We start from the raw sequence: 27,968 nt of genomic DNA, 5'->3' as shown, positions 1-27,968 counted from the left end.
GTGACAAAATATTTTCACCTTTCTTGTTCTCTGCTCCGATAGGGAGTATGACAGCTTTAATTTTATATTTCCCTGTAGAAAAGGGAGAAAATTAGACTTTGTGACTGTTCTAAGCCCTTTCTAACTTTCCTCTGGGGTAATAGTTTTAAATACTTGGTCCATGGACCTCATCACAATCCTATAAAAACTATAGCCTGCTTCCGCAAGGGATAAAAGTACACTCAGATACAGAATTTTGCATTTAATTTTTGAGCCAAAGACCCCAAAGCCCATTCTCAGACCCCAGGTTCAGAATGCCTAATCTAGAGCCTATCCATCTTCAAGTACATTCTTTCACAAACAGTACTAGTTGATGCACACTATCTAAAATATGCTAAATAATGCTTCTTGAGATTAAAATCTCAGAAAAAAAGACATTTAGTGTTTGACTAGGAAATCAATAGTGTAAATCAAACTTAGAGCTTTGTTGCGATTATCACTTAGCTTTAAAACAAGTGGAAAGTGCATTCTACAAAGCAACAGTGAAATTATTTTTCTTATTAAAATCTAGAGGCATTCTTATTAATATTTGTTAATTTTTGAGAAATCATATGATGATTTTTTCCAGAATTATGTGGAAAACCATTATTATTGTTACATCCTACTGTAGTTTTGTGAGCTGGAAGCAAGGCTGCCTTGCAATAATATAATTGATTGAGATTTCTCATATTTAAATTTTCATTGGAAAATGTGGAGAAAATAACATTTTAAAGGAACATCTCTATGTGTCACTCCCTCTGCCATCTGCCTTTATACTTCATTCATTAGTATTGAAAATACATTTTTGAGAGAACTGTATAGACATTGTTCTGTAATATAATTTTGAAATATTTACATGATATATCCATATACTTATATTTTCTCTTTTATTTGCCTGACCTGATTGATATAAAATTCAGAATTTTTATCATTCTTAATACTCAAGCTCTCATAAAAAAGCTAGTGTTCAGTCAACCTAGCCAAGATTCCCAATAATCCAAAACTCCCTGCTCACTCCTCTAAGAGATAATTATTAGCCCGTGCAGTCAGAAAACACAGGAAAACAAGCCTTCATCATCCCAACAGTTGCTGTCCATTCTTAACAGATCGTTACTTGAAGGCTTCAAGGCTTTGTGGCTGAAATTGCCCCAAGTAAGTCTCTATTCATAGGTCAGTGTTTGTCAACTTTGACACCATTGGCATTTTGGGCCAGATAATTCTTTATTGTTATGGTCTCTCCTGTGCATTGTAGAATGTTTGAAGCGTCTCACCATAGGTGCCAGTAGCATCCCCTTCAGTTGTGACAACCAAAAATGTCCCCAGATAATGCCAAAAGTTTCTCAGGGGCAAATAGACCCTCCCATTGAGAACCACTACCTTAGGTGACTTTTCACCTAGAAATATTGGCCTTCACTGACACATAGAGTTTATTTTCTGATTTACATAGTCTGAGACTCAAAATTAGTCTTGCCTGATCAGGGTAACTTGAGATAAAACTCACTGTTTTGCTGCTTTGAAGGTTAGCCATTTATCAGTGACATACCTGAAACACTCACTATCACTCCCTCTTGAAGTCCTTAGTTATGACCTCATAGGTATCACTCACCATATCAAGGAATCCGGGCTCTCCCAATGTGCAGTCAGAAATTATGCCATTACTGCAAATATATTCTGAAGTCAAAAATCAAACTTTTTCTCAACAATATTGGTCTCTGAAGACAAATATCTAATGATAAGTTATGGTGTTTGTATGGTCTCCCTCTACTTTTTTCTGCCATCTGTCTGTCACTTGTTTATCAACAATTATAGACCAAATTGTGAGCAGATGAGTTAAACCGCAAAAAGCATGGCAACTACACATACATGTAAATATACTTATTTCTTCGGAAGTTGAGCACATCCTAACCCAGTCTTTTCCATTCCCTTCTATCTGGCCAATTAGTAATAAATTACTAAGGTGACTACTATAATTATACAAATAATGTCACCTCAATCTCTTAAAGCCTTAGAGATTTTCATTCACAAACTGAATAACATCTATGCAAATAAAGTCCACATTACCTAGTGATGACTTCTCAGTGTCCCTAAGTTGAGTGTTTCAGTCAGTTATACTATAGCCCTTAATTTTTTGAGGGGCATGTGAAGCCTGGATCTCTATAATTTATCTCAAGGTAACCCCGAGCTTCCTCTTCTCTTTAAATTATACACGGAATTTTACTAAGAGTGTGATCTTTGGAGTCTGACCTAATGAGTCTGAGTCCTGCCTGGACATTTATTAGATACGTGACCTTGGGCACGTTACTTAAGTTTTCAAATCTTACCTTCTTAAAATGTGGAGGATAATAATATATTTATGCATAGGGTTATTGTTATGACTAAATGAGAAATTTATATAAAATGCTTACAACAGCACCTATTAAATAGTGATGACAGCAAGTGTTGGCCATTATTATTCCCTGTTTACCAATTCCTTGCTTACTAAATCTAAAGTTTGAAATGACTAGCAAATAGGGTCTGAAAGTCATTTGAAGGGGTCATGTTTTCATAGTTCTCTTCTTTAAACATCACCTCAGCTTAGAAGCCTTCACATTTCAAAGCTATAAAATCTTTGTATTTAACAAAGAATTTTTTGTATTTAACAAATTAAATACAAATTCTTTGTATTTAACAAAGAATTCACGCCTTGCTTATCAATTTGCAGTCTTGGGAAATTTCAAACGTTATAGGTTAGAGACGTACCTTACCCTTACATGACATGGTAGAAGAGGAAGCTATAAAGAGATCATCACTGCTTCCCCAGGAGTAAAGCAACTCATGCCAAATACATCTCTTTCATCTTCCCTGTCTCTAGATAGATAGATAGATAGATGATAGATAGATAGATAATAGAAAGATAGATAATGTGTATATGCACATGCACAAACACATACATCTCTAGGGATTGAAATTCATTTGTTATAAGTATAAATTGAATACTTTGGGATATCTTAGAATGTGTCCTTATTCAAAAGAAAGTTAAAGTTCTTTAGCACTGCAAATATGGATGGCAGCTAAGAAATTGATACATCCATAGATTGTATGTTTTAGAATATAAGCCATTACACAAAGAGAGAACATAAAGCATAAGAGTAAGACCAACCAAAGAAATAACACTACTGAAAAGATATTATTCAAACCTCAGTTAACTTGAGTATTTTATTATATGTGAGAAAATGTAAGTACTGGCAGCAAAGAAGTATAAAGTTGATGGAAGAGTCTTTAACTCCTCCATGTAAACTCGTCCACATCTCCACTGGCCAGCACTTCTACTGAATGCGTGTTCTTAGATCACTCTCAAACTGACAGGAATACTTCTTGTTCATTTAAAATCTCATTGACAACCCATTGTTCCCTTTTCTCTGGGACGCAACCTCTTCAATTTTAACGCATACCTGTAAAGTGCACTTACCTGGCAATGCATATTTACTCATGTAATTGCACTACCTTCCTTTTGGTGTTTAATGTACTTATCCTTCAAATCTCGGTATACCAAGATATGTGTATGGCATTTCATTTCCTTCACTCAAATTTCTAATTAAATGGTAATGGGTTGGGACAGTAAGAGTGACTGGAAAAGTACTTCTAAATACAGGTGACTGTAAAGTGTGTTGAAAATACTAGAATAATCTACCCGGTAAATCAGAAGTATGTAAGCAGTTTGGACTAGCATGAGGTAAGAAAAATCAGTAATAGTGGATTATAAAGTGTCATTCTTAATTGTGAAGAGATTCTTTATTTAAGAAATATTTATTGAGCAGTTACTGAGCAGTGCGCTAGAATTTCATTGGTGAACAATATGAGGTATAGAAATAAATAAGCAATTGCAATGTAATGAGATAATGAAAATAAAAGTGTGATATATGAGCATATATGAAGAACAACTAGAATAAGATAGCTTTCATTTTAAAGACACAGAGGAGGTCATTTCTAACAAATGCAATTGGTACCCTGACTTACATCACTTTAATGCTTGCTGTTAGACTTGCAACTAACAGTATCTGAATCTCTTTGCCAGAAGTCTTTCACATGAGGGGATGAAAACCACTGTGGCAAGATCCTGGCAGGCTAAGAATATCAAGGAGTTAACAACGCTTCCCCCCATTCCCCAAGAAGCAAACCTCAATCAATGTCTAACAGGGATTAAGGGCTAAAGATCCCGGTTCACTTGCCTCTCCTGTGGAATAACTGAAGTGTGTATTTATAACATTTCCCAAAGTGTTCTGCAGATCTAAGCTCTAGTCACACATAATGGCTACTCACTTGAAAATACATCTTTATTCACTGTCTTCTCTTTCTTATCTCAATTACATTACTTCAGTGTTTCTTGCACCTCCCAAAGAAGCCACTTTCCCTCAAATCATCACTTCAGTATCTGCTTTTCAGGAACACAAATTCAAGCACCCCCTAATCTAACAACTTCAAAAGAGGAAAAATCTCTATTTTAAAAAAAAAATTTATTGGAGTATAGTTGATTTACAATGTTGTGTTTGTTTCAGGTGTACCGCAAAGCGAATTAGTTATACATATACATATATCCACTTTTGTTTTTAGATTCTTTTCCCAGTTCATTCCAGAGTATTGAGTAGAGTTCCCTGTGCTATACAGTAGGTCCTTATTAGTTATCTATTTTATATATAGTAGTGTGTATATGTCAATCCCAATCTCCTAATTTATCCCTTTCCCCCTTTCACCCTGGTAACCATAAGTTTGTCTTCTACATCTGTGAATCTATTTCTGTTTTGTAAATGCCATTTGCAGCAACATGGATAGATCTAGAGATTGCCATACTGAGTGAAGTAAGTCAGACAGAGAACGACATATATGATGTCGCTTATATGTGGAATCTAAAAAAATGGTACAAATGAACTTATTTACAAAACAGAAAAAGAATCCCTATTATAATGAGAATTTACAGGTGAAAAAACATACTAAACATTTACATGATACAAAGCTAAACATCTCTCTTTCTCTTTGTCTTGTTTCATGAATTTATTGATATTTCCTTTTACTACAGTGTGATAATAAAATTGAGCCAAAAAGATATCATACTTTTGGATGGTAGAAACAGCAAAAAGAGTGTATAAAGAGCATATCTGGGCTGTCTTGGGTCACTTTTAGCAGTAATTTGAAAACTAGCTAGAATTTTACCCCAATTGTCAAAGTTTCTCTTTAGAACAAATGAAGAGGTTTTTCTTGATTTGGGGATTTTAAAAATAAGGGCCTTGATTTCCTTCCTTTTAGCTAAATCACCATCACCCAGTGATTTTCAATGATGTTTAAGTATCACCAAAATTATCTGGTTATCTCAAAGGATGTCACCAATTCATTTGGTGGGAGGGAAAAGAAAATATATTCAGGTAGTTTTCTAAATATTTGGGTGAAATAAGGAGGTTAAAATATAAAAAGGGAGAGAAAACTTAGAAGTTGTATACTCCTATCCTTTACTTCCTCTGCACACCCTTAGCAAATGTTTGAAAAGCTCAGAGACTTGGATTATATTGTCTCGTAAGTCTATTTTATTGCCAGATAGACAATGTTAACATGTCTACCAACTGGTCCCACTTCTCCCCCTAAAGAACCATATTAAACTGTGTTTCTTTTTTTTCTGGCATTACAACCCATCCAACCCTGAACGAAGCTATTTAAATTCCACCTAAGGCTTTTTGGGGAGATTATATATTATAAGAATTTGAAACTGGAAAATACAGAGAATTATAGGCATTAGTATCAAACACATATTACTTTTTATTCAGACTTATCAAGGAGAAAATATATTCTTTATCACTAATGAAAATATTCCTCCTGACAGATCCTCAAATCCAGGTTGAGCCAAGGATTGTGAAATTTGCCAAAATATAATTTTGAATTTTTTTGTCAAGTAAACTTAGAATTGTTGAAATACGCATAGTAAAATCTTATACACACATGGTTCCGATACTTCCTTGTGTACATTTAAGTGGCATAAAGTAAAGTGTAGAAAAAAATAGGAATTACATTACCATTTGAAAATTCGTAAGTAGAGTGGAAAAGGAATTTAGCTGCAAAGATCTGCTTCAGCTCTGCAGGGGGATGGTAGATATTTTTCTAGATGACTCAGAAGATTTTCTACATAGTCTTAAGGAATTCCTCTTATTAACCCTTGGCACATGGACACTGAGTGCCCAAATAATAACAAGAGTAGAAGCAACAAAATGATTATAAAAATGGCTAACATTTATTGAACCCTAAATATGTGCCAAAGAGTCTTCGAAGTCCTGTATGCCTATGTATGCGTTACTCATAAGGAAACTGAGACACAGAAGGATTCATTATCTTGCTGAAGGTCACACAGCTATTAAGTGACAAAGCTAAGATTAGAACCCAGACAGTACAAATTATAACCATTATGCTACTCTAAATGCAGTTATATTACAACAGATATTTCAATAGTATAAAAATTATAACAAAAAAGTTTTCATAGTAAGGCATAAAATTGAACAGTGTCCTGAACCCGTTATCTCTTTCCTCTCACTGACTCCATACAAAAATGTGAAAGGAATAATACAAACATTTGGAGTTACTTTGGAAGAAAGGAAATCAGGTTTGCTTGAGAGAATGTTAACTTGTCAGCATATTGTAGACATAGAATCTCCAGAGGACTGGGAAGTGCAAAAATATTCCACCTTTGGCTTTAAAGGATGAGATTTTCAAACAGATGTTCAAACACATAGTAAATGCATGTTTCTCAGATTTGATGTTATTCATTAATGGTAAAACAAAGATACTGGTAGGAAAGACGTTCTTGTATGAATTATCAGAGGTAAGAAGCCTAAGATCACAAATCTGACTGGATTCAAATTGTGATAGGAATTGGAAACATTTCTTGAGGTGAAGAAAAGAGTTTTATTAAAATTAATGAGTCTTATGCCAATGTTGAAAGAATTGAGGTTGTGTCTGTTAGAGCTGTAGCTGAGTTGATCTGTTCTTTCCCAACTCTTGAAATAATATCAGTTACCATGGCTAAATCAGTGGTGCAGTTAATAATGTGGAAATATATCCCCCAACACATCCCTACTGACATTTGTGGACCAGCTGTGCCACAACCAATTCATTTACTAGACTCTGACTTGGTCTAAATGGCAAACCTATAATTAAAGGGAAACAAATTATAAAAATAAAATATTGACAATGTTACCAGTGCTCCCACCCTAAACTTTTCCCTTAAAGAGAAAAAATGTATGCTGTAAAACTCTTCTTTTTCATCTTCAAAGGACAGACATACTGAAATAGAACTTACATTGAGGCAAAGATAAGAGACCAAAGCAAGAGAAGAAATGAAAGGATGGCACAGATAGTGCCGTGTTCAGTAAACAAAACTGTCAATCAATATGGACTTGTTGCTTTAATGAATTGTCAAGTGTCATTATTAAAAGAAATGAGTGTCTGTATTTCAGAATGTAAAATGAATTATTTTCCTACCAATCCAAGAGACCTCTGACAACTCTCACTTTTAGCTCTATCATTATTATGTGCATCAATGTAAGCATAAGGTGTATTTTCACTTTGGATAACATTCAAATGCAAACACATGTAGTAAACCTTTCTTAGGCTGGCAAGGTACAGTCCATGTTTACTATAATTTTTTCTTGATTTCTGACCCATGCATTACATACCCCTTGGTGAGCAAGCTCACTTAACCCAACCAAAAATAAATCCAAGAGTCTTGGGTGAAATCAGCCAACTTCAGAGCAGGAAAGACAGAGGCACAGTGTAACAGCAAGGCTATAGGTTTTGCTGTCAGGGAAACTAGGATTTCTCTGTGATATTGACCTACTTATTTAATCATGGGTTTACATTTACTCAGCCAAAAAATGGAGATAATATTATGTATCTCATGGATAGATATTGTGAAGACATTCATACATCACAGCTGTATATGTTCAACATTGCTTTTTAGCATATTCACAGTTTACTTTCACCTTAAAAAGACTTAGGAATGACGATACAGATGATGATCCAATAATCAAATGAAGATATAGAGCTTTGTATTGTCTCTATTTTATAATATTTTAGCTCATCATTCTAACATTTTTTGAATGTTTGGAAATTCAGTACTACTTTTTCACCAACCTAAGAGGTCAATATACCCAGCAGGGCTCCTAATTCTACAACAAAGGCTTTTACAATAGCACATTTTCAAATGAATGAATGAATGAATGAATAAGAAACTGGAAAGGGGTCTTAAGGATTGTTATAAACTTCTCACTTCATTCTAAGTGGAAAGAATTCTTTATGAAGAATCATATCAATTTAAGAATCCCATTTCAGTAGTCAAGATTTGACAAGTGAATAGAATGAGAAGAAATAGATGTTTTAACTTGCCCCAACATAAACAGAGCCATATTTTAACATTCCCTACAACTTGGTAACATGACTTTCAAAATTAAAAAAGAAGTTTCAATTCAGGAAAAAGAAACAAGCAATCTGATCTAATGAAATGTAACTCCACCTAAAACAAAAAACACTAAAAGAATATCTTTGTTTGCATATTCAGTTTAAGTGGAAAGTAGTATGGCTAATCATGTGTTACTCTTCATAGAAAGACATAGTGCACTTTCAAGTTCATGACAGTGCTTAGAAATCATTTTTTAATAAATTCTTATTTTTATCAATGTAATTCATAAACATAATATAAAAATAGCAGTATACATTTTATAAGTAAATTCTTCAGAGACAAAAATATACCTGTGATTCTCATGTCTTAGCATTATTACTAAGCTGCTGTCTCACATTTAGTAAGTGTCCAGAATTCCTGGGAGCAATTTTCTACAGTTTTCCTACCTTGTTCCCTCACTCTATTTTCAGCATATTATCCCCAAGAATTCAGTGAAGTCCTGAGTGTAAGAAATGGCAGTTAATGTAATTTTTCTCTATGGCTACAGGTCCTTGGAATTTCAAAACATGAACAAGGTCACACTTATTCAATAAATTCTAAATTTTTGGCTGTTTTTTTCCCTATCCCATTCTGTGGTAAATTTTTCCCCTTCCTGCTGCTTCATCAAGAATGCAAGCAAGTCATGATTTCTCCCTCCTAAAAGGAGTTTCCACATTCTGCACTTTAATTCACATGGATTTCTTATTGTCCTCAGCTTTCTCACATATTCAAGACAACTATGATGCTGTAGCTTATATCATCTGTGTTAGAGTGAGATCAATAGTTTCTTGCAACTCTGTATGTCCTAGTCAGAATCAGAAAGTTTATCTTCACTTTTGATGATTATTTTCACTGAAAGTAGAATTCAAGTGTAACAGGTATTTTCTTTCAAACTTTAATAGTGTAATCCCACTGCTTTTAGCTTTCATCATTTATTTGGCAAATTATCTGTCAGTGTTATTTTTTTACTCTTTTGAAAGTAATGTCTCTTTCTTCCTCTGGCTGCTTACAAGATTTTATTTCTTTCTGTTTTATTATGATGTGACTCCCTGTGATTTTCCTTTCTCTTCCCCTCCCCCTTCCCCCTTTCTCCCCCTCTCCCTCCCTCCCCTCCCCTCCCTCTTCCCCTTCCCCTTCCCCTTCCTCTTCTTCTCCTTTTCTTCTTCTTCTTCTTCTCCTTCTTCTTCTTCTTCTTCTTCTTCTTCTTCTTCTTCTTCTTCTTCTTCTTCTTCTTCTTCCTTCTTTCATGCTGCACATCATTTATAGGTCTTCTTGAATCTAAAGGTTCATGTCTTTTACCAGTTTTGGACAATTTTTAGACATTCAACTCTTCAAATATTACTTCTGCTTCATATTTCCTGTTCTTCCAGGATTCTTTTCACTATGAGATAACGAGTATATTTTCACTGTTTCTCACATGACTCAAATTATTTAGTGTATTTATATTTTCCCCAGATTTTTGGATTTAGCATATGTTTTGCTATCTTTCATTGCACCAATTCAGTCTTGTATATATTTTGCTTTTAGTAATTTTAGTAGTATATTGTTAAGATCTAGAATTTCAATTGATTTTTTTAGATTCAAGTTTTCTAGTGATATCTTCTATTTTCACCTTTCTATATTTCTCTAGCTTATTAAATATATTAATCATAGTTGTTTTAAAGAACTTCTCTTTTAACTTCTTACTACGAATAACTTAGGGTCAGTTTTTATTGTCATATGGTAGTATACTCCTGTTTCTATGCAGCAGAAGTCACCAGTACTAAAGTGAAAAATGTAAAGTCTCCTTAAAATATTATCTTTACCCAGAATGTGTTCTCTCTCTGTTCTAGCCCATAGTGGGGGCTCATTTCCTTAATTCAGTCTAGAACTAAAATAGATTAAACTTTGGTAGGAATTTTGAAAAAACTTCATCTGCCTCAGATTTACCTCCTACTTTTCTTTAGGGCTTCCCCAGCTATTTTTTTATCCTCCTATTTGAAAATCACAAAACTATTCTTGGATTAGTTTGGTTTCTTATGCTGCATATCACAAAGCCCAATTCTAACTAACTTAATAAAAATTTGGATTAAAGGACAGATGAAGGACCAGGTTTGCAACAAAAGATAAGCAATACCCCATAAATTAGGTTAGTAATGAGTGGATGAATATTAGCAACTATTTAACTATCTGATTAAAGTGTCTTGACATGAATCAACTAAAATACCATTCCTCATTTTAAAAATTTTGTTTCACTTTATATAAGATACCAATTTCTGATACTGAGAAGAAAAAAAAAAAAAGCCCAGTTTTATGAGTTGGGATCAGTTAATAAAAAGTTTGGCAGGAGAATATAGAACCTCTGAGAATATATGTAGGAGGCATGTAAATTTGTTTTCTGATTGACTAGGAAGTTCTTTATAAATAAGTAGAAGATAAAAGCACAAATATTAATATTTCCTTTTATTATCTCATTATACAAATGTTATTGTGCATAGTGAACCATTGTGCATTCAGGGCTTTAAAACAGAAAATAAAATACCTATTATGTGAAGCCAATATAAAGCTCAGCCTTATTTCCAGGATGGCTAGTTACATTTAATACTTCTGGATGACTTGATAGGATCCAGAATTTTATGGCTTTGATGTATGTGAGAAGTTTTATCTGTAACAACAGAGATATTTTACTCAAAAACTGTTTAGTTCTTTATATGATAGTTTTAATAGAAAAATAATAATGTGAATATATCACACTAATATTTAAAAGTATAAAGAAACTTTCACTTTTTGCAGTATGAATCATGGAATGTTATTGCTAGAAGGGACATTAGAGACCAAATAACCTTAGCATATCATTTTACATTAATTGTTCTGTGTAAAAGTGCCGAGTTAGCATGAACTGTGTATAGAATTGGTTCACTTTTGGTTTTACAAATTCTGACTTGTTGGGCCTTAGGTCACCGTAGACGACCTATTTGTTTAATCAGATGGTTTCTCATTTAGTAAATAAATAGTAAATTTATTTTTAACAGATAAATGTGAATTTTTTTATGACTCTAGAGTTTCATAGCGAAAGCAGTTGAGCATTATCATTAGCAGCTCGTACACTGACAGTAGCACACATTGATACTTGTACCAATGTTGCCTGATATCATGAAAAACAAAACACATGTAAATTAATTATAAACAATATGAGCTTTTACATAGAAAAATGATACTATTAAGCATGGTAAATGATAAAACTGAATAACCAGTATGCCATAGTCACCAAACTTAGTCATAAAGAACTCTGCTGTCAAAGCTGTTAGAGTTCATCATTAGCATAACAACAATAACAGCACAGAATATCAGGTTACTTGTCCAAGATCACACAGCTGGTTACATAGCAGAAATAGTAAAGGCATTCTCATTCTCAAACACTGTGATTTTCTCCCAAAAATTCCTGTCATAGGAGGGACACTTTTCCAGCAAGGAACATTTACCTCACTTCTTCATATTATTGGTGTTTTCAAAAGAAGCGCTTTATCCTTGTCCTTGAAGTGTTTACAGTCTAGCTGGAAGATGGCATATAAATGTGAAATGAGTTAAAATTATTAAAGTAACATCTTCATAAGTGGAAATAAACATAGTAAAAAGTGATGATGTGAGAAATTATGCAGAATAATCAGGTACTTTATGGAGAAGACAAATTTCAAATCAGGTTTTGAAGATGATGAAGATGAATGAGTGGAGGTATTAGAAAAAAATTCCATGATTAAAAACACAAAGGGAGGGATGAGTGTTCTTAAGAACTTAGTAAAACTATTCCAGAAGTGAGGATAGACAAGTGGTAAAGCAAGCATTGGGAGCTAGAAAGCTATTCAGAAGGGCTTGTATTTGATAGACTAGGAAATACTAAAACCAAACTGTAGTTTCTTTTGGCATTGAGTGCAAATTGTCTTCTTGCATTTATTTCCCCCTTTACTCCCTTCAACGATGGGGCTCCCAAGTTTTAGTTACCACATAATAACCCAGAAAGATATATTACTTAGCCTCTTTTAGCATAGGTACACCCATATACTCTCTTTGGGCCACTGGTATATGTGATGAAATCAGGTGAGCAACTTTTGGATCGTCACCTTAACTATAAAGCCACCAACAGTGGATTTCCTCATTCACTTTCTTCTGGTCTGGGCAGAGATATGAATGCTAGCCAACAGTGATGATATGACCAAGTACAGAGCACTTGAAGATGATAGAGCAAGATGAAAGAAATCTGCATCCCTAAATGTTTTCTTGCAACAGGTCATTTCCACCAGTTCTGGAAAATTCATTTTTATACTACATCATTTTTATACTACATCATTCAAACCACTAAATGTGGGGTTTCTTGTTCTAGCAGTATAGTCTGAATTCTACTTCCAAAATTGGTACCTGGAAGAGGGGCTGTGCCCGAAAAAAAATTTAAAAATTGTCTTGGTACGTGACAGCTGGTAGAAGAAAGGATATAGTATATGCTGATATGCTTGTGACATTTGTCCTGAGGAAAAACATTTGGTGAACTATAACCTGTAATAATTGGGAGTCACACCAAATGCCTTTGAACTTGTAGCTGTAGGGGAAGAGGATGGAAAAACACAGAATTCTGATGGAAAAATGCAAAATTCTATAGAAAAGAGATAAGCCCAGGCAAGAATCTGTCAGTTTGCAGGCAGAGATGGAAGCAAGGGTCTTTCTGCCTGTGGCCTGTAATCAAAATTACCGAGAATCAGCAGACTCAGAGAGATGGAAAAGCCAACTTCTCTGTTTTCTAAACAGCAGGAGATAAGATTGTCATTCAGAGCCTTTCCTGGTCAGACACAGTCAACCTAGATTCAAAAATAAGATTTAGGGTGCATCCTCCCAATCAAACCTATTGTTTCATTGGTAACCTCTCCTGAATTGAGAGAGACAGGGATGGGAAAATTAAAGGTGCCAATAATGGTTGCCCAATGTAATGCAATTAATTTTCTCACTGAAAACAGAATGAAGTAAATAAATGGGGAGTGGAAGGAGATAGCTTATGAGCATTGATGATCTGCAAAGAAAATGGGGGACTCCTAGCTGAATTTTTATTAAAAGCCTATTCACAGAGAGAGATATCAGAAAATACAAATACATTTTTTTGTTTCCTTTTTGGTCCTAAAAATCATGTTCTATTGTTTGAACTTTATTTTATCACGTGTGGTATAGAAACTATCTTCATCAGAACCATGTGAATTGCTTGGTAAAATGTACATCTTTGGTCTAACCAACATCTAATAAATCAGATCTCTGCTGGTGGGCTACTAAAACTTTTTTTAAAGATATGCCGAGTTACAAATGAATCTTTTAAAATACCTTAACCTCTTTTTCCTTAAGTTTTAAATAATGGTATGAAAGTTAACCACGTCAGTAAATGTTGACATATGAGCCTTTTTGTTAAATATAGAGTTATCTTTGAATTCAAATAATATTTTATACCAAAAAAGAATTAAGTTAAAAAAGAACTTGGTTATGAAACATGTCTTTGAAGAATCAATATTAAGCATAGTAAACACAGAAGTAATCTTTGCTGGTAGCACATTATACATTTTTCATGACAATTTTTGCCTAAGCTAATTTTTAATTGCATTAGTATGCCCTTGTGCAATATGTATTCAACCTGCCCAGTTAACTAACTTATGAAATCAAATATTACTTGAGATAAAAATATAACTTTTTATAAACAAGACTATCATACTACAATTAAATATTAAAATGTCAATCAGTTCATTTTCTTGGTAAAATACATATCATAGCTATCTTATATGCTTAATGTATTTACCAAGAGAATGACCATGTATCTTAGATCAGTTCTGCATCCTCAGCTTTGGTGTGATTGCCATGCTCATTCCAAAGGCCATTTAAAACAAATTATTACACTGTTAACACATGTTCCATTTTAACCAAATTAAATAAAGCATTTAACATATTTTTAGCATTATAAAGAATTAGCTGGAATTTATGTGCAGATGACTACATACTTTGAATATGGATTTACATTAGTCTCAGAGCAACTCTACTGATAAGTAAGAATGGCAGCACCCAACTCTTTTGAAGGCTTTTTTTGAGCTATTTCATATCATTACAAGATTTGAACAAGCACAGGTACTGAGTACCCTAAGTACTCAAAGGGTTCCCTTACAGAGTGGCAAATATTCTAAACCGACCTTAAAAGTAAATAGAAAAGTTACCTGATAAGCAAATGCGTGATTGACTATCACCAGTGGGCAATGCTCCTTTATATGGAAACAACAGTATGACAATATGTTAATGACTTCCCTTACTTCTTGGAAAACATGGTAGGAGGGACAATAGTGTTACATCAATTACCAAGAAACAGGGCAGGGGGAGACAGAGCTATATTTAAGTAAAATAAACGAAGAGATAAATGAATAAGCGGTAAATAAAAATAAATATGTAACATTTGAAAAAATATAGCTTTGTTCTTGAAGAAAAGAATCAGGCTGGGCTGGGCAGACCCTTAAATTGAGCAGTGAAGTGACCTAAAGGGCAAATGTTCTGGAGACTGGCAGAAATGAATGATATCACACTCAACAGTAAGTGGACTGCCGGCTTTGAGTCATTTTTTGGGATGGGCAGAGGGGGCAAAATTTGATTTTACATCCAAGAACTATTTTTATTTAAATCTGTAATTATTCCTATATATTTTCATAAGATTAATATTTAATGTGGGAGTTAAATTTAAAATAATTTAAAAGAACTTTGAAAGCTTGAAATGGACTTAAAAGACTTTCCAATAGCACATATAGTTGATAGAGTGGAAAATAGTTTCTGACATCTTTTTTTTTTTCACTCTCCAAATTCAGGTTTTAGATTTCTAAAAAAATCACACCATGGAAATGCAATGTATATTTTCCTACCATACTTTCAAAAACAGCATCTCCTAATTTTTGGTATGTTTCCAAATGTGGGATCATCCTAAAGTTTGTACATAGTTGTAAAATTAAAAATTTAATGGCATTCTGTAGAAAAATCCTATACCATTTAAGGCATATAGCTTTTCAACTTTGAAGTGGTATTAACTTCAGAGCCTTTGCACATTTTTTTAAATCTATTGAAGTGATTTTCTATGGGTCTCAACATTCAAAGTAATATATCATGTAGTTTTATCAAACATTAATACATACCTCTTTAAATTTAACTCAGTGTTTTCAATTTAACAGTTACTTAAACTCACAAGGACTTTTTTTTGTTCCTGCATTATGATATAAAACTCGCAAATTACAAAGACCTTGCATAATTGTATTGCTCTGAGATCTTCAGAAAAAGTTATCTAAATGATAATTAGAAAATCTTTTTATTACGGAAAACATTTCAAAACCATACACTCATAAGACTTCAAAAAGTTGTTATTCTAAATATGTTTTTCAAAACAATACAAAATAGTGTTCCCACCATATGATTTTTTTGTATTGAAATATTACAGTCTCATGTGAAATTGTCAATGCATTTCAAATGCAGGCATTGCTATATCAAGACAGTAAGATGGTCACACAAGAAATCTGACTGATCTCACTGACTCATCCCCACAGTCTTGGTTAATAGGAATTTCTCTGCTCACTCAGTCATACTTTCATTAATGGAGTTTGCATGGCCCTTGTTGTGGAATTACTAACAGTGGTGATATTCCTTGCCTGACTTAGGGGCAAAATAGCTCCCATACTGGTTCCATGACTGATTTTTTGGACTACCTAGGGGCATTTGTTCTAGTCCAGTGTGGTTGATCAGCCTCTTCATAGATCTGAAGACTGGACAAAGAAAGCAGAGAGACATTAAGAACAATCTACTGCCTAGTTATTTACAAATATATGTACTGTGTTTCCTGAATTCTGTTTCACTTGTTCAAAAATCCCTCAAATTCTCAACACTCAGTCATAATCTTAGTAAACGGTCCTTAGTTTCCCAGTCTTGTAAGCCAACAAGATATCTGAGGTCACGTAGTAACACTCATAGTCATTCTATTATGTACAACATTAAAATCTTTAAGCAGTATTTAAGATGTAACAATATATATTTCAAATTTAACATGTACCTGTGGCTCTGAGTTTATTTACCTAAAATGAGGACCCATTTTAACCCCATATTATTTTCTTTAACATTTATTTCACCTTGTTGAGGGATTTTCTTTTCCCAAAACATTGTACTTCTACACCAACTTTTTTTTTCAATGAACACTATGTTGTGAAATGAAAGCAATAGGAAAAGATGGTAATGTTAAATGTAAAACATTTGTTTCTAAAACTCTGACATTGTATGGGAACACAATATCTGGAAGTAGACACAAAGTGTGTGAACCAAGACAATCATTAACCAACAAAATTGGAGGCATATTTTGATTCTAAACATCAGAACAAAACAAACACTGTTCTTTTTGTACCCATAAGAAATTTGGTTCTAGAAAGGTTCCGAGGCGATTTAATACTATTTCTCGACAGCAAACATAACATAGTTTAAATTTTATTCTTCTGAGACATAGTTTGACAGAATTTTCTGTATGAATTTTAGGAAAACTACCTTCAAAAGACAATGAAATATAAAATTCACTAAGTTATTTTTAATTAACTTGCCTGGATAATTTCCTGGTTTTATTTTTCTGAAGGCATAACCATTCCAAACTGAAGCACACATATCACAGATTGACTGTCTAAATTTTTACTTGCTATTTGTGTAATTTCAGAAATTCAAGAACTGGTAATTCTAGATAGTAGAAGTTACATACATTTATGATACTAGATTGTAGTTGTTGAGGCAGCGGGGACATGTCCATGTGCTATATTTCCATCAACTGTATTGCCAAACAGATTCCAGTGATATGGAGAGCTGCACAGGAAATGAACTCTAAGTAGACAGGTTGTATGAGAGAGTCAGAAAAGAATTTTGCAACTTATTGAACAAGTAGATTCAAAACAATCATACCTTCCTCACTTCTTCCCATAGGCCTGTATGTAAGGAAAACTGGAGGAGACAAAATGTTCTTAACAATATTCATGGCAAGCACATCCCTAACATCTGTGCATCCCAGAACAAAAGTGAAAATGGAGGCTCACAAATTGTAAGTCTAAATGTCAAAAAGTTATATATCAAGCTGAAAAATTGTTAGTAAAATTTATTCTATCTTCTTACTTTGATACAAATACCTTCATATGTTCTGGAAGACCAGGTTTGAAAATCTCCTTGGAATTCTGTACCAGAATCTGGCCTTCCAGACAGTGCAACTCTGGGCTTCTACCCACATTATGTTCCACCTTCATCACCTATGTATTTCTTTTTCCCTTCACTAACAGCCTCCCTTTTTCTCCACCATGAATGGTCTCACCATCATGCATTGGTACTCCAGGTCTCAGGTGCAATCTTCATCTACACCCTCTGCAAATATCTACAGGCCAACCCAGGATTTAGGGGTGTGCACACCAGTAAATGGTCCACACTTGCAAGTTAAGATGGAAGACTGAGACTGTGTGGGACCTAAATCTGGTTCATGGCTGTTAGGGCAGGGGATTCTGTGGTTCTAGTACCTAAAGTGAAGTCTAGGAGTAAGAATGCACTTTCTGGGCTTCCCTGGTGGCACAGTGGTTGAGAGTCCACCTGCGGATGCAGGGGACGTGGGTTTGTGCCCTGGTCCGGGAAGATACCACATGCCGCGGAGCGGTGGGGCCCGTGGGCCATAGCCACTGGGCCTGCGCATCCGGAGCCTGTGCTCCGAAACGGGAGAGACCTGCGTACCGAAAAAAAAAAAAGAATCCACTTTCTAAATGGACATGAGCTCTTGTCTCTGAAAATTTCTTACCCTGTGGAGAGACTCAGACAGAGAGCCAGGACAAGATCAAGATCATCTAAAATTAAGGTACAAAGTGAGACCACGTTGCCCTGGTTTAAGGAGAGAAATATTAATTTTATCTCCTTAAAAATTTTCTTAAAGATATTTGGATCTGTGATATTACAAGATATTACTGAATAGAGATCAGTTTTTATCAATTTTTTTTTATATTAAGACTTCTTTAGAGCACTTTTAGGTTCACAGCAAAATTGAGGTAAGGAACAGAGATCTCCTGCATACTCCCAGCCCCAACACATGCATAACCTTCCCCCATTATCAGCATCCCACACCAGAGTAGAACATTTGTTACAACTGATAAACCTACGTTGGCATATCGTAATAACCCAAAGTCCATAGTTTGCATTATGGCTCCCCCTTGGCATTATACATTCTATGTATAATATGCAATGTCATGTGTCTGTCATTACAGTATCACACATAGTACTTTCACTGCCCTGAAAATTCTCCGTATTCTGCCTATTTATCTCTCCCACCATCTTTCCATATGCTTATTTGCCATATGTATATCTTCTTTGGTGAGCTGTCTGTTAAAGTCTTTGGCCTAATTAGCAAATGGGCCAAAGACTTTGTTTGTTTTTTTATTGTTGACTTCTAAGAGGTCTTCGTTATTTTAAATAACAGTCCTTTGCTAGATATGTCTTTTGCAAATATTTTCTCTCACTCCATGACTTACCTTCTCATTGTCTTGACAGTGTCTTTCAGAGAGCAGATGTTTTTAAGTTTAAGAAAGTGCAACTTACCAATTACTTCTTTCATGGATTGTACCTTTAGTGTTGTATCTAAAAAGGCACTGCCATACCCATCTAGGTTTTCTCTTTTGTTATTTTCTAGCAGTTTGTAGTGTAAGTGCCTGAGAGTTTTGTTTTGTTTTCTTTAATTGTAATGTGTCTGATTTTAAGCTTTTGATTGCCAAGGCATTCACTTCAAAGACAGCTATCTCAGATAAACACATTGCCAGCTACAGGACTAGATGAAGAGCAGGCTGCCCCACCCAGGAGTTTTCTTTGTTTTAGTGATCTCTGGATGGCTTAGATAACAAACTGGCCATTTGCTTTTCCCTTCTCATGCTTTAATTCCTGCTCTTGTGTTTCAAATTCACCAGTAAAGAGTGAACCCGCAAAACTCTGGCCCTCTACCCTTAACCCCAGTAGAAATAGAACCCCAGGCCTGCACTAGTGCATTCTCTCTCTCTCTCTCTCTCTCTCTCTCTCTCTCTCTCTCTCTCTCTATCTCTATCTCTCTCTGTGTCTCTCAATCTCTCTGTCTCCCGCTGTGATCTTGCTGTGTTCCCATACTGTGTGCTGTGTATTCTCCAGGACCTATGAGTAAGTTTCAGAGTTCCCTTATGGTTATTGCTGAGGGTCTCTTGCAATCATAATAAGAACCACAAGGGCCAGTCCAGCCACAACATTGGTTTTGAAATAGGAAATGTCTGTGAGGCTCACCAAAGGCCCCAGGCAAGGGTACATAGGCATTTCTAGCCAATAGCATCACTAATGATAGGCTGAGACTGGCACAAAGCAGAGTTTTATAGTTTTATGTTTTACAATTAAGTCTATGATCCATTTTGAGTTAAACTTTGTGAAAGGTGTAAGGACTGTGTCTAGATTCATTTTTTGCATGTGGATGTCCAGCTGTTCTAGTACTGTTTGCTGAGAAGACTATCTCTACCCCTTTTGTATGCATTGACTATATTTACATAGTCTGTATCTAGGCTCTCTATTCTGTTCCATGGATCTATTTGCCTATTCTTTTGCCAATGCCATGCTCTCCTGATTACTGTAGCTTTATAGTAAGTCTTGAATTTAGGTCGTGTCACACCTCCAACTTTGTTCTTTTTCTTCAGTATTGTATTGGTTATTCTGGATCTTTAGCTCCCCATGAAAACTTTAGAATCTGTTTGCCAATATCCACAAAATAACTTAATGGGATTTCGATTGAGATTGCATTAAATCTATAGATATGTTAAAAAGAACTGACATCTTGACAGTGTTGAGTCTTCCTGTTCATGAACATGGAATATCTTTCCATTTGTTTAGTTCTTTGATTTTTATATATACTTTTGAATGTAGGAAAAAAAACTGTGCCACATACTTAAAATGCATAATTTTAGCTCTTTATTTTCAAAAATATACCTCAGTTGAACTCAGCATTTTCCTATGTTATGCTGCATCTGAGATCTAATGAGTACCCTATCCATTTAGCTCCACCTAAGCCATGATTCTAGCTATTCTAAAAAGTGTCAGATCAGAGTTTTTTCTTACCATTTGATAAAAGCTTCTTATTTGGGTATTTAATTATGAATATCTTATAAACCAATTACTTAAGTTCAGCATGATGGCTATAAGAAAGCCTTACAACAAGGTGATGTTTTATCTAAATAATTTTTGATGGAAGAGGGCATAACTGTATGTATTATAAGATGCCCCTAACTTTCCATAATGCACCTAAAAAAATATCTTCCCCACTGACAATGACTCATTATATGCAGAAGCAAGACATGGGCATTATTAGTAAAGCATCCAAAATATATGGGAATGTTGAAAATATACGCAGGGTATTATTATCTATTTGACCAAAAGAATCATAGATTTTTTTGCTGTCATAAAAGACCTTATATATAATTTATTTCAAATTTTCTTATTTTACAAATGAGTTTTGAAATTAAATCCCAGAGGTATGATATCTGGGCCATGTACCATTGATTTTACCAAGATTTTATGTTCTCAATCAAATATTTAATAAAAAGTATTTTCACTTTGTTATTGATTTCTAATTTTATTTCTGCATAATATAAAGAAGAAAAATATGAAGATATTTAGACTAAAAAATCCATGAGAACAGAAACCCCTTTTCCATCCAGTAGTCCAGCACCTTTAAAACTTATTCTCCACTAGTATAAGCAGTAAAAGTGTAGTATAAATGACTATTTTTTAATAAAGAATCTTGCATTTTAATCTTAACTTCACCATTTATTAGTTCTCAGATAGTCACTGTTTTATAAATAGATTATTAAGGCTTCCATTTTGTGCATAAAAAAAAGGGAAGTAAAGCAATTTTAGAATTTTGTTAATAGCAAGGATCATAGAATATAGACTAACCCACCGATGTGCTGGTAAATGTTTAAAATGTTATGGATTGGGGTGGAGTGGAGTGGGCTCTACTTTGTGCCAATTTCCATGGTGTAAATACCCCCAACATGGCCCATTTTTGGCTACCAACATCTGCCAACTAGCCAGTAAAATTCTTGAAAATCTAATAATTTGGTCTAGTGATCCAGTATGAGTAACTTCCACTACACTACACAATGGGCCCAACCCTTTCATGATGTGGGTGATTTCACCTGCAATGCCAAAATGTATACTCTAATAAAATATTCCTCATTTGTGGATTGCTCTAATATATGTATGAGAAAATTTTTCCTAATGTGTGAAATATTATACAAATCTTAGCTGTCAATGACTTTTATTTAATAATTATATAAATTAGCTATATGGTTCCTTATACTAGCTTGTTCCAAAAAAGAAATTTTGAAAACAATATATGAATTTATATTTATCCTATAAATTTTAAGCTTCACAATTTAATCTGAAAATTTAAGGAAAAAAGAGAATAAAGTGCTTAGTCTATGGTTAAGAAATAGTCAATTCTTTAATAGTTTGTGATAAATTTTATTGACCCTTTTAAATAGAGTTGTGAAAATTGCTGTCTTTTTTATAACATGGGAGAAAAGTGACTTCAAGTACATTCTTAAACATAGCAAGTGACTTGAAATATTTATGTTTATAGATAAATATACACAATCTTTAATTACTGGGATGGAATTTAGAGTGGCACCTTGTTTTAAAAAACTCATCTGATTTTGTATTTCCAGATTGAAAGTGAAAGTGATTTAGCTTCTCTGTTAGGATTAGCAAATGTGGCATTGCTTTTCCATTAGGATTAGCTGTCAACCATCAGCTGTAATACTAGAAAAATCACAGCTCTACTCTGAGCAAGCCCAGAAGATGATGCCAGGAAGTTACTATCAGGTTCTATCCAGGTATGCAGAGCCAGAAAACTTTACAAAGAGGCAGAAATCTCTGTTGGGTGTTTGGCATGAACAAGTTTGTATCACACTTCCAGTGAAATTATTTTGATCTAACTTATTTCATTTAATGAAACACTCTAAGGTTTTTTACTTCTCTTTATCTAAATATGGCTCCATTGCAGATAGAAACATCTAAGGGGGCATTGGTTGTCTTTGCAAATACAGAAAGAATCTCTTAAAAATGTCATTTCTGTTTAGGCTTCTGAGATTTACAACTCAATATCTGCTTAAAATATTCACTATGTGACTTAGAAAAGAATTATTATTCTAGTATTATATGAAATTATATAAAATATTTATACAAATATATAAATTTTATATCAATTTATATGTCTACATGTATATAAGTATATATTCTGGTGTATGTATATGCACTAGGACATATTTTCCATGGCTGATTTTTATTCAGCAAGAATTTGCTGAATATTTAGAATTTTCCAAACATTGTGCTATGAGCTGAAGGAAAATAAAAATGAATAAAACACTCAAAAAGAAAGGGATATTATTTTCTAGTAGAGAAGACTGTCACATACATGGGAAATGAGATTGATATGAAGCAGTGAGGAGGAAAAGAGGAGGACAGAGTATCAATGACCATGCTAGAACCCAATTTATTCAACATCACAACTCAGCAGATTGTGGGTAGACAATTCTATTAGGCATGGCAAGGGTAAAATGGAAAGTTTATGCTTAAATCCTTTTCTGGAGAGACCCTTCACCAGACATGGGATAGCTAGACAAGGGATGAAAGTTTTTGAAGGGAAATTATATAATACCTATCAAACCTTAAATGTACATTTACTATAGCAAATTTACATCTAGGAACCCCCCTCCCCCTCCCCTCCAAAAACAGGAAAAAAATGACATGTTTTTCCTCTTGAGAATACTCAAAATGGCATTGTTACAATATGATAAAATTAGAAGCCACCTACGTAACTTTTCAAAAGAGGAAAATTGTTAAATGCCATATGTTACAACCATACAATAGAATTAGCTGAAAAAAAAGATTTTGTTTAAAAATGTATCCAATAATATGAAAAAAAAATGTTTCAATAGATTATCAGTGTAGAACAGTGCCTGGCAGAGTCAGCATTCTATACAAGAATATTTTGCTCTTCTATGAGTGCCTTAGAGACAGATGCATTTGGAACGAGTTTGTTTAAATTTCAGCGAAAGTACTGCCTACTTATTTTTTTAAACTTTTGATGGATATTAACTACCACATACACGCATTGGTAATTAATATCTCAAACATAATATTTCACAATGTATATCTATTTTTGTAGTCAGCTGGATCCCATAGTGATATGGGTTATAGATGATTTCAAAATCAAACTATAACTACACATAGGAAATATTTGCCAAATCATAGTTGTTATCCTGTACCTCCAACAGGACTGTCTGTGAGGGAAATGAAAATGCTCTCTAAATTCAGGTCAGATTTTCACTATAGTGAGTTGATTATTTAGAGTTAAGCACTGTAGGAAGAAAGGAGCCTTCGGTAAGTAGTATGTCACATCTCCTGCTTAGGTTGTTAGAATTTCCAAGTATTGAATAAACTGTCATGGAAGCTGTGATTAACCTCTTTTATTCTCCTAAAACAAACAAACAAAAATCTCTCTTGAAAGTGTTTCCTTCAGTTTTGGACCTTTTTATGCTCACCAAGGCTTTTCTTTTCTCTTCATTGTTTCTATTAGCACCTTAAGACTTGCTTCAGTGGAGGGAGAATATAAAGCAGAAACACTTAGCAACATAATAGATCAGTGCACTATTATTTGTTGCCTCAGACGATATTTGCAAGATATGCAAAGTGCTTTCTTTTTTTGTTTGTTGATGCATATTTCTATCGCCCTAGAGCCTCCCTTTATACAAGTAGCCCTCTGGCTTTCCTAGTACTATAGATCAGACTTTCCCTAAATGTCATAAATTTCTAACTACATGCCAAACAAACATGTTTATCTGGCACAGACACAAAACAGTGTCAAAAAGAAAATATTTGATGATCTTGATAAGTTAATTTGTCACTCTATAAATACTTATGCCCCTTTCCAAAGCCTATCCAAACACAAGTTTAATTTAAAGACATAGTTGACCCAAGTTCCTTTAGCAGAAAAGCCCAAAATGCAGATCCAATGTAAATTAGTCATTGGAATTTACCTACATTTGTATTTAGTGTCCTTTAATATTTTGAGTTTTATCTAGATACTCTCTGACTTTGACCACTAAAGTTGGGTATCTCTGATCTAACATCAAAGCAAGGCTTTTGCTATTGCTATTGAAAATATTCTTCTGAAGCTTTCTAAAATATTACATTAAGAAAAAAATGATTTCAATGGCTCCTGGGCATGGCTAGAAGTTTTTCTATCCTTTCATATATTTTTATCAACCTAACTATCTTCATTTTATATAAGATAGAAAGGATAAAATTCAGGGGTGACCCACCTCGCACTGCTAGCAGGGGGATGTGGGATGGGGCCAGAGACAGCCAGGAGTTAGTTAGCAGGTTCCTTCCAAAGCAATAGCACTTGAACTACCTTCTTACATTTAATCCAACTCCCTTTGTGTACCACTTCCCCTCTAGATAGGTATCTCTAATAATACATTTAAAACAGGACAATAAGTTTACAAATAATTGCCTCTAATTAGAAGGTTCTTGGTATACATAGTTTTTCCAGTTCTTCTCTTCAATAGCTTCTGTACTTCTAGCTGGGGTCTAGGCGACCCCATTAAGCAGCATAGCTGAGAATTCACAGTTAGGAGTCCTATTCAGTCAAATTAATTAAGTGCCATTTTTCTTCTGGGAGGAAATTAGCTGCTTAGATAAATATATTAATTGGTTTTTTCTGTTTATTGTAATCATACACAGAATCCCTTGGCACAGTTATACCTTGTTCCAAAGCCCTCTTTGAAATATTTCTTTTAGCTTCATCAGTCAGCTTTTGAATACACCTATAATTTTCTCAGCCACGAAAAATAATTTATGATATACATCTTCTCCAAATTTATTACAGGCTTACCAGCTTTATATTACTTTTTGACTTTGAAGTAATTTCAGGAGACTGTTGATCTCAGGGTGATTGTGTACGCAGTCATTTATACAAGGCAGGACTCGGCTCAGTTTCCTTAGCTCCTTGAAATTTGGTGACCAGTGTTACTGGGATGAGTCCACTATGATCCCTCAGGGGAAGCCACATCACAGGTACTGCACTGAAAGAAATAGCATGTACAGAGATGGATATGACATGATCCTCACCCTCAATAGAAATAAACCACAAATAACATGAAATAGATGTGAAAGGTGCATTAAGAAGGGAAGAAAAAATATTTCACAGAAGCACTACTAAATATTATAAATTTGGACAGGTGTGTGAGAAGGAGAATAAGGTAACTGCATTTAAAATAGAGTGAAGGATGAGCGACTTAATGGCATCATGAAGAAATGGCCAAAATCTAGTTCAGCTAAAATGCCTTCCCTGGGCACTTAAGTGTATACAATAACCAGTTGAGGTGAACAGTGTATTTGAACCCAGATTCTGGAAAACTTTTAATTTCTATCTGGGAAGTTTGCATTTTAGTATGCAATGGGAGTCTTAGAGGTATTCAAGCTGGAAAGATACATGTCCAGAACCGTGATGCAGGATATAATCCATTGACATCCTAATTTGTCTTTGGAAACATCAAGGGATAGTTCCCTGAATAATGGCCATATTTGCTTCACTCACCCATCCTTCATTCATTGCATCATTCAAACATTCAAAAAACATTTATTAGGCACTTAAAGCTGTTTTAGTAACATAGTGTCAGTTTCCTAATCTGACAGATATACTGTATGCATCACCATTGTATATACAAAGATGAATCAGATATAATACTATCATTCATAGTTCAGAAGACAGGATAAGAAAGTACATAAATAACTACAGGGTTACTTTCAACAGAGGTAGAGGATCAGGGAAAGATTCATGAAAAGGTAGCCTAAACACTGGACTCAAATAAGTTATGGCTTTTTAAGATTTATTTTACAGGTCATCTTAAGGAGAACTAGCCATATATAGAAAAGAACTTTTTTTTAAATTGAAACATAATACTAATACAGAAAAGTACACAAATTATAAATGTATAAGTCAATAACTGTTCACAAAGTGAGCACATTTATGTAGTCAGCACTAGATCAAGAAACAGACCATTACCACAGAAGCCCTCATGTCCCCCTTCTAATCAAGGGTAACCAATATCCTGACTTCTTACAACACCATAGGTGAGTTCTATGTATCTTTGAAATTTAATAAATGGAATAATTTAGTAAATACTTTTTGTGTTTCTGGCTTGAAAAGAACTTTTGATTTGAAGGATTCTAGGTTAATTTACCACCCCAAAAGTACCTGCTAAAAAGCTACGAAATTTCCTGTTTTGCTTGTAGAGATGAAACCTATTGAATTATCTCAAAGTACTTCAGCAGCATTTGGGCTATTTGAGTGTAGTTTGTAATGGATCAGGAAAAAATGTGGCTCACCAATGCACTTTTATAATATCATAGTGTAAATTAGTTTATCAGATCACATTTTTCCATAAAAGTAATTTAAGAGGAGAAGGAATTGAAATTTTGATAGCCTAAAGATGCCAAAATATAATGTAGCTCTCAGAGTCAAGATCAGGAAGGAGGATGATGCACTGAGTGAACATAAAAGGCTAGTTGGAAATTTGAAGGTGATAGAATTACTAGTCAGGCACCAGGTATTCAAAACTTAGGTGAAAAGGTCATTTGAAGGGGGAAAAAAGTAAGTCCTGGAAAATTAAGCCAAACTCATGGTTTTGCTTATCACTGGTCCTCCTCAGGACTAATAACTCCAGGCATTAAAATTCTGGTTCTACTTCAAACTCACAAAATACCTGTGGTTTATGTAGTACCTCCTGATAAATATTCTGGTTCTATTCCAAATTCATATTTAAACTAAATTTTTCATGCAAAAAAACCCAAAACTTTTTAAAGAACCACCATCTCTCTGATGAAGTCACAATAGTTTGTTTGTTTGTTGTTTTCTCCTTGAAATTTTCACTTGGTTTGAAGAAATTACAGAGTAAAGCTGACTACAGTAACTGGTTTTAGAGTTTCTTAGTCCATCCAGTTGTTTTTCTGGAGATTGGCTCATTTCCCTGTTTCACAGATCACTGACGCCCTTTGTGGTCACTGAGTCCCATCCATCTTACTTTGGGTTGACTTTGTGAATCTCGAACATTTAGAATAGACAATAGGGATAAGTAGAATCTGGGAACAAAGGCCTCACGCTGGATAGGCATGTGACACCTAAAAGCAGATTTGACAAAAATGAAAGGAGACAGCTTTTGGAAGTGATAGATAGGACCTTGCAAAGAAAATACTCAGTTTCTGTTGCAATACAAATAACATTGAGGCATATTTTCAGAAAGTCATATCTTAATGAATTAATATATATCAACATTATTTTAAACATATTTGGTTTCATGTATGTGTGTTTAGAGTTAATTCTATCCAAACTCTTCACTCCTGC

The sequence above is a fragment of the Orcinus orca genome, chromosome 11 (assembly GCF_937001465.1).
Source record: "Orcinus orca chromosome 11, mOrcOrc1.1, whole genome shotgun sequence".
In the NCBI taxonomy this organism is placed as follows: domain Eukaryota; kingdom Metazoa; phylum Chordata; class Mammalia; order Artiodactyla; family Delphinidae; genus Orcinus; species Orcinus orca.
The sequence above is the reverse complement of the archived record's forward strand: the minus strand, read 5'-3'. Positions refer to the sequence as shown.